Below are 9645 nucleotides of genomic sequence, written 5' to 3' on the forward strand. Positions count from 1 at the left end.
TAATAAACTTTACACTATATTGCTTAGCACATTTTACCAGCAACTAAAATTGTAACTAAAAGCAAAGGAATCATAAACACAGGTTGAGTGGTGGCTCTCTTTAGGGGAGGGATCCACAGTTTAAAAGTGATAGAGCAGGTGGCACATTGGCAGCGCTCTGGCACAAACGCTTGCTGAAGCCTCTGCAGGCCAGGTAAGAGGGCAAGAGGAGAGAGCCGGCGGAGGTGGAAGATGAAGTGACTGGCTGGAGCTCTACTCACTGGGAGGCTGCTGCAGTCCTCATACAATGACTTCTTTGCAAAATTGTAATGTGGAACCTGTGTCTAACAAGACTATTGACACAGTTTTCCAGGTTTTTCTTTTCCTTTGCCAGAGATTTAACCTCACATTTCCTGATTACACAAAATGAGTTGGTTCAGAAAGGCGCTGCCAATAAAGGATGGGCTGAAAATAAAGGCTGCAGTTGTATGGGGTCCTCTGATGAGAAAGGATGCAATTGATTATCTCCACGTGACAGGAAGTCAAGGTATAAGTGATTCATCTCTAAGTTTGTAATTCTGATTTTATGAGCATTTCAAACATTTTATAAAAATTGCAAATGAGCATGCAAACCAACTTGATATTCAGAACAGTTAGCCTCATTAAAAACTAATCACAGTTTCTACTCAGGGTCCCCTACCTCCTTCTACTTTCGCACACAGAAGCTGCCCTATTAAATCTGACTGTAGATTAAGGGTGAGCCTGAGGATGGAATTGCAAACTTCTTAAATGTCATAAGTTTTGCAGTCACGGCAGTGCTTTCAGTAGTAATTGGGGGAGATATAGTCATGATTAGGAACAGTGTATGATGAAAAATAATATTTATCACGTGGTTGTAATTGTAACTCACTGAAGATTTTTATCCATCCATCCACCCATCCACTCACTCTTTCCTTAGACAATATTCCAGGCACTGTACTAGACATTGGAGGTTAGAAAGTTAAATATGGTCCTTGCCGTTAAAAGAGCTCCTGTTAGAAAGAGATACAAACATGAGAGTAGATTATTATAAGCACTATATAAGTGCTGCGATGGAGTGAACACAAGGGCCCCTAGACAACTCTATAGAATAAATAGACAATTTATTTATAGAATAAAATTTCCCTGATGCTCCCTGGAGATGTACATTAGAAGGACTGCAGATGCTGTTGAGATACAAGGAAGGGTTGGGCAAGGACAGAGAAGGCTGCATTAGAAGGGGTATCAACCTGAGTTTCAGAGAATGTGAAAAGGGAAATAGATATGCATAAAGGTACAGCTTTGTAGTAGCTGTTGTTGCTGTTTCCATCACCATGTATCCCCTCTATGCCCTCTTCCACCCCCACTCTCACGATTACCTCTATGTTGTCCATGTCCATGAGTTCTCTTTTTTCTTTTTTGCTCAACTCACCACCAAATATGTTTTTTTATTGATTTGAGAGAGAGAAGGAGGGAGGGAGGGAGGGAGGGAGGGAGGGAGGGAGGGAGGGAGGGAGGGAGGGAGGGAGGGAGGGAGGGAGGGAGGGAGGGAGGGGGGAGGGAGGGAGGAACAAACATCAATGTGAAAGAGAAACATCCATCCGTTACCTCCTGTACACACCCTGATCAGTGTCCTTACCGGGAATCGAACTGGTGACCCCTTGGTTCACAAGATGATGCTCAATCAGCTGAGCCACATCAGCCAGGGCTGCAAATTCTACTTTTGACAGGAGGAAATGCCACAAGGTACAACAGAACAACTATATGTAAATATCCTGAGGAATCTAGAATTTGAAAGTCTATGAGGGAACAAACACATTTAAAGAATAATAAAAGTAGTTCTATAACTTGAGTGCCCTGAAGAGGGCACTTTATAAGTAACATCTCAGTGAAACCTTGCAAAAACCATGAGTGGTATATATAGGCATAGCAACTGAGACTCAAAGCAGTGAATTTACCTGCCCAAAGCCACAAAGACAATAAGAGGAGGACCTAATTTTGTTTGATCCCAAAGCTTTGCTCTTGAGGAAATGAATTTAAAATGGTAAATCTTTACAAAATCACATAAAATTCTCCCTGTCCTAGATCTCTCCAATCATAGATTTGCAGGATAATCTAATTCACTCTATCACTTCTCATGACCCAATGAATGACCCACTTCTCCCATAGATGTAATAAGAGTAAAGCCATAGTCTTGAACCTGTATCCTTTCAGACATTTATCTTAAGTAACGCACTTTTTTTTACTATTCCCAGGAGTCTCCTTTATTTTTATTATTATTTTTAATTTAATTTTAAAATTACAGTTTACATTCAGTATTATTTTGTATTAGTTTCAGGTATAGAGCACAGTGGTTATACACTCACATACTTTACAAAGTGTAGCCCCTGATATTACCAGTGCCTATCTGTCACCATAGAGAGTTATTGCAATATTACTGACTATATTCCCTTTGCTATATCAAGTGATGCACATTTTTGAGAAACATTTCCAGCACGTCCTTACAGGTATAAAGCATCTGTATAACTTCCAAAGAAACCACCAGACAATAACTCTGGCTTCAGTAAAAATAATTAGAAGTTATTGTATGTAGCAAATTTTATTACTAGTGAGAATTACACAAGTATATCTCACTTTCTCTAATATACAACAACCAAAGCCTAGAAGGGACAGTGTTCAACAACTCAAAGGAATAAATAAACAACATTGATATTGAGCCACAATAACCCCTGGCATAAACAACAAGAATAAGCCTTCACTTTCTTTTTTAAAAACCTTCAACCATTGTTTCAGCAAAGCATTTCTGAGTCATAGACTTGAATAAAAAGATATCCTTCTGTATTAGTAGAAGTTCTCCAGAGAAACAGAACCAATAGAATGGAAAGAGAAAGAAAGATTTATTTTAAGGAATTGGCTCACACGATTGTGGAGGCTGCAAGTTCAAACTCTGCAGGACAGGCTGGCAGGCTGGAGACTCTGGGAAGCGCTGATATTGCCTTCCTGTGTCTGAAGGCCATCTGGGACTTGTTTTTTCTCTTAAGGCCTTCAATTGATTGAACGAGGCCCACCCACATTGTGGAGGGCAATCTTCTGCGCTCAAATTCTACTGATTTAAATGTTAATCATATCTAAAAAAATATCTTCACAGCAACATCTAGATAGGTGTTTGACCAAGCCACTAAGTACTAGAGTCTAGTCAAGCTGACACAAAAAATTAACCATCACATCTCCCATATCCCAAATCTCGGTAAATGGCAGCACCATGCGCCCAACTGTCCAAGTAAGCAACACAGAATCTTCTAGATCTCTCTCTTCCCTCACCCCACATACCCAAGTCTCAAAAATACTAACTCTCAAATATTTCTAGACTTAGTTCCTTCCTCTTCACCTCAGGCTTACTGCCAAGCCATTGTCTCTTACCTGATTTATTTAAATGACCCCCTAACAGGTCTGCTGTTGTCTTCATTTTACATTTCAAGTCTATTAAATTCATTTCCCATCTTAAAACACTTCAGTGATTCATTCATTGTTTTTAGATAAAATCCAAGTTCCCTAAAGCATGGCCTACAGGCCCTTTATGATCTGACCCAGGCCTGCCTCTCCAGCTTCATTTCCAGCCACCTACCCTTACTCATCCCGCACCTCAACTGCTACCTGCAGATGCCAAACACCCATGACTTTCTCCTATTTCAGTGACAGTTCACGTGCTGCCCCCTCCACTGGGAATGTCTCGTCCATCTGGCAAATGCCTGCTACTCTATCATAGCGTCCCAAATGTTCCTTCTTTCCTGATCATGCCCACCTTTGCCACCCACGTCTCATACCTTTTTTTTTTCCTGAGTTCCCATGGTACTTGGTTCACGCCTCTGTCGACCACAGTTTCGGCACAATTTGAAAATGTATCTACGTACATGTTTGTCACTACCACTAGATAGGATCTTGTTAAAGGTTTAGATTTTTCCCTTCACTCATTTTTGCACCCTCAGTTCAAAAGACAAAGGCTAGTACGGCGCTCATCACTTAGCAGTAACATCCCAAAATGTTTGCAATGGCCTTTACTTTTTTGTAAACATGTTCTTCTAGTCTTAAGCTCCTTAAGGAAAATAACTGTGTCTGTTTGGTTTACCTGGTGCCTGGCATAGTGTCTGGCATATAGGAAATATCTAATAAAAGTTTGTCAAATGAGTGAGCATCTTAGCCATTAAATTCAATCATCTAAACCTCAAATATTCTCTCAATTTTTCTTGTACTAATGTCTTCAGCTAGGTAGAAAGGCTCTTGCTGGCAGGGACAAGTCTTCTTCTTTTTTATTGTTCTTTCTCCTCTCTGCCCCCACCCATCCTAAGACATAGCACAGTAGCAGGTACATGCTAGGGACTAGTTATTATTTGTTGATTACTGGATGAATATGTTCTACACTTGTATTCTTTTCCCTGAATTAGAGTTTGCTCATATCAAAACGCATCCCTGAGCCTGTTGCAATGAGTTGTGAAAAATCAGGCTGAGATAATATATCTAACAAGGTAAACTCTGGCCAGGAGACATGGGGTGCCTGTCTCTCATGGATAATCTGTACACATCGCAGGCAAGAGTACACCCATACTCTCCAGGATGATTATATTTCATCCATTTGCTCGATTACTCAGATGAAGGATGAGGGCAGGAAAAATCAGAGGGTGGAAAGCTTATGCTAAAGAAGAGAGCTCCATGTAGGTACCTCGGGACTAAAAGGGAGCCAGAGATAACTGGAGTTAAGTCAAGAGAAGTTGAGGCTTCATCTAGAACCAAAAGGCAACAGCTCATCCTGAGCCAACCAACTTGCTAGGACTTCTTGGGCAAGCAGCACCTGGAAGGTGATAAGCCCTTTATATTAAGAGCATTTGACCAGAGTTCTGGGCATCCCAGCCACACCCCAGCCATACCCCAGATATGGGAAGGCCTGGACCCCCATATCTTTTTCCCATCTTGACTCCTCAGCTCTCTATTCTTTTTTATTGTACCTTCTGTCTCTAAGTCCAGGGTGAATAGGTTTTACATCTGTGTATTATTGGTCTCCCCTCTCAGCAGGTTCCCAGACAGTTCTCTTGCCAAGGGGATCTTCCCAGCTCCCTTTGTCTTGACTGTCAAAGGTAGAGCTCAGTTATTCCCTAAAGGTTGTTGTTTGTTTCTTTTTAAAGAGTTAACTACATCTTTGCAAGACATTTCTCAAATAGAGTTACAAATAGAGAGCCTGGGCTTGTTCAGCCTCACACAATCTTAGAATATTTGTGAGTATTCCAGGATCTCTTCTCCATGGACTACCAGCGCAACCACAGTAAGGCAGAGAGCAAGAGAATGAAAATCAATCTAAAGAAAACTGCTATGGCTACTTGCTCTGTACAGCAGGACATAGGCTGTATTGCTACCCACTCCCAAGAACTTTACATGACCTTAGAAACACTTTGAAGTCCACCTTTCAATGATGTATGAAGTACCAATGCAATGACGTATGGTACTAATTACAGCCCATAGGTCCCTTCAAGCCAACAAATATGCATAGTTTAATATCTTCATTTCTTTCCATTTATCCCACAATACACATTAATGTGACCTGAAGACAAGTTTCTTAAAAAGACCACCCTGCTCTCCATAAGAGAGTTTTAAAAACTTGAGCAGTTACTATAATCCTCGGCAAACACCATCTACCTTAGGGCTCTTGAATGTAAGATGAGGTTCCCAGATAAGGCTGAAAGCCAGGGACAGCCTGCAAGCCACACAGATTAACAGACATCCAATGGCTGCTCCCTCCCTACTGTTTAGATCACAGCCTCGAGTGTCTGACCTTCCAGCTCCCCAGTTTCTGGTGCTAAATCACAGTCCCTTAGAAAATCAGCAGGCTGAGAGGCATTAATCATTTCTCTTCTCACAGATAAAATGTTATCTCTACTGATCCTGGGCAGGAAGCTCTCTCAGAAATGATCTGTATTCTAAGGTGACCTCCTTTCAATCTTCCCACCTCATAGAAACATCTTTCTATCCAGGGTTCCAGCCTGCATCCAGGGCACTTCTCCTCATGATTTATTCTGGTATTCAGACATCTTAGAAGTCATGTAATTCACCCCCAACTTTGTACATAGAAAGAAAACTGAGGCTCAGAGAGGGGATAGGCATGACCAAGGGGCAGAGTGGTCAGGGACTGATTCAAGTTCTGGATTCCTGTCCAGCTCCCTGTTCCACCAGACAAAAGGCAACCACCAATAGAATGCCTTAGAAGCCACTGGATAGTCTAGTCTTAAGAGATCTCCCTTTAAGGATCTCCCTCTTCTGTGCTATGTGATCCTGAGTGGTTTATTTACCTTGCTCCTTGGTGTGGTTCCAGACCAGCAGCCTTGGCGATACCAGGGAAATGTAGAATCTCAAGCCCCACATCAGACCTACTGAATCAGAATCTAATTTTAACAAGATCCTCAGCTGATAGATATATATATTAAAGTTTGAGGAACAATGACTTCAGTTACCTGAGTCTCAATTTCTTCATCTGTTAAGTGTGATAATAGTACCTACACCTTGTGAGATTGCTCCAAAACTTAACAGTGAGGTATCTTGAAAGCAATAAGATGCCTTGATTTCAAAGCTCAGAGATTGTCTTCAAGGAGCTTTCAAGCTCAGCCTCTGGCAGAACTAAAATAAATGAAATCTCGTACACTGCTTCAACTGAATCCATATATCTTATAACTTATGGTAATGACTACAGCAGGAACTAGAAAATAATTCAAATTAAGAAACAACATATTTGATTATTGGCTCTTGGGTGAGACTGCCTGGGTTTGCTCATTTCCTAGAGAGGCAACCTTGAGGCAACATTTATCTCCATTAACACCAGTTCTGCATCTATAAATCGAGGATAATAATACATCATGGGATGATGAGAATCCAGTGAGATAATCCATGTGAAGCACTTAGCACAGAGGCTGACACATGGAACATCTCCAAAGAAGGTCAACTCACCATCACCATCTTTGTTATCATCATTCATGGCCTGTCCTCCACTATGTCAATGACCGTGACTTGGGAAGATCTCAGCACAAATGCTCCTAATGAGAAACAGGACAGGAGCCTCTCCCTCTTCAATGTGAATAATAAGTTGAAACCTTCATTTCTTTCCATGAAGATAATCTTACCAGTGGCAAGGAGACTCAGCTTTCTCATTTTTTAAGCCAGACTTCTTACTAGTTCCCTTTGTCCTAGTTAATTAGGTAAAATTTTCTTTTTGCCAAACATTTTGTGGGGAAACGCTCAGGATGGTTACCTGCAGCCTACTAGAGGTCTTTTTTGTCTCCTCCAACTGAGCACAAATGATAGCATTTCAGCAGTTGAACAGCTACATCCAGTTCAGAATCACTAATTAGATTTTCACCAAGTTTTTGTACTATCTGCAATGTGAACTCTCCATAGGGGCTTTGCAGGATTGTAGGTACCTAACTTATCCTCCTGCCCACAAACTTTACAAAAAGAGCAGCCTCCATCTTTCATCAGAACATGTTTCAGAAAAGGAGATTCAATTCAGCTCACATTTTTGTGTGATATACACACTATTGCCTCAGTACAACCCCTAGGAAGTAACTGAGGTCCAGAGACCCTTGATAACTTAGTAAATGGTAATTAAAGGGCATTGGTGACTTGCCCCAAGTTGCACAATTGATCTGATGGGATAACATTCAGGTCTTAGAAATTCCAAGGTCACACAGTCACTGTCTCCCAACCCTTAAAGACAGGTTTATTCTTCCCAAAGTTTGACCTAATCTTTCCTGCTGTCATCCAAGCCTATTTGCTCTTGTCCTGCCGTCTACAGGGAATCCTTTTTAAGTCTCACTCACCTTGCCCTTCACACAGATTCTTTTTGGGGGAAATTTGTTCAACCCCATTAGTCTTAAAGGCCATCATCTTTGAATGGGAAGAGGTGAATCAAAGTGTAGTATGTTCACTCCCTTGAGAGTTGGGGTAAAGAAAGGGGCAGCTTGTGAATTTTGAGCACCCTGCAATAAATAACAATCTAGGTCTCTGTCTCCAAGCAACAGAGGACACAGGCAGTAATTACAGGCCCTTGCTTTTGTACTGTGCTCGACAATTTTCCAAGCACATCAACATCCTATTGAGCCTTCCAACCATCCCATGAGGAGGGCAGAGCAGGAACTGTGATGCCTCATATGAGGCTCAGAAAGGCTAAATGATTTTTCCAAAGTCACAAACCTTGTGAGCAGCTAGGCTGGGACCAGCTGGAATCAAGACCAGATATTTCTTCCAAGCTTTCTCTCACACATCTTGAGAATGAAATCTCAGAATGGATCATGCCCTAAGCTGTTTTTAGAAATTCTCTGATCATTAGTTGATGTTTTAATGGGGATGAGATGACAGTCTGCTGAGAATAAGAATGGTACACAAACCCACTATCACGGGAAAGGAAGCCTGGTGTGGGGTCAGATGGAGAAAGAGGAAAGAGAGGAAGGTTTCCGAACATCTTGAACTCCATAGTTTTACTGAAGATGAGATTTGACCATGACAAACCGACCCATTTTCCAGCTCTTTTAGCTCTGGTCCTAGACCAGGTCCCTGGGGGACAGGGATGTTATATCTCCAATAGTCAGCACTGTGCTGGCCACTGAGTAAATTCTCATATAGATTTGATAAACAAATGAATGGATTAACTGTGTGTCCATACTAACTCCTGGTTTTGTCTTTCACAAGGTCATTGCCTTAGCCTTGTTTTCTCCCCTGCATCCTCTCCGATCTCTCTAGCGAGGTCAGTGTCAGGGCTCCTAATCAAGAAGGGCATTACAGCCCAGGGAAGGCCTCACCCTGGCCCAGCACAGAGTGCAGGCAGCTCTGGTCCTAAGACAGCAGTTTCAGTTGAACTAAGCTAAGCAGGTCTATTGCTCATTCCTCTCAGACACATCAGATTTGACATTTCTCCCAGCAGAGGGATTTCTTGTTGCAAACAAAATGAAATCAATACAGTTTTATTAACCATCCAGTGTAATAAATTTGCCTCAGATGACAGCCTCTAGGCCTGATTCTTACCATTCCAGCCTGAGTCTGAGATACAAAAGGAATGTGTCCAAGTATTATCCACGCTTCCAACCCTACCCTCCACCCTCCACCCCCCATCCTGAGCACCATCATCCCAACCCCATCTTTTATCACCTCTGCCTGAACTTCTGCACAGTCTCTCTTTTTTTTTAATTGTTGACAGTATTACAGATGTCTCCCATTTTCTCCCTTTTTGCCCCCCTCCATCCAACCCTGCCCCACCCCAGGTGCACCGTCTCTTAATCATTGTCCAGGGCTCCAGGCTTTCTCCCTTCCAGCCTTTCTTCACCTGATCTGAGCATTTCCCTTTCCTGTGGCATTCAAGAGGAACTTCTCCTGATTGATTTCTCATCACTCTTCCCAATCATCCTGTAGATCAAAGGAACCATTCTCCAGGCAGCACATGAACTTCTGCACCTCTGGACCCTCGCTCAAGCTAGTTCCTCTGCTTAGAGTGCCCTTCCCTACTCCTTTATCAGAACTCTCACTCATCGTTCAAGGCCCACTTCCTATGGGAGGCCTTCTCTAAAGGCCCTGGAAAGAGGCAGTTACTCCCATGCACTCTCATAGCTTGGTACCTGG

Source organism: Miniopterus schreibersii (assembly GCF_964146895.1).
Source record: "Miniopterus schreibersii genome assembly, chromosome: 12".
NCBI lineage: Eukaryota > Metazoa > Chordata > Mammalia > Chiroptera > Miniopteridae > Miniopterus > Miniopterus schreibersii.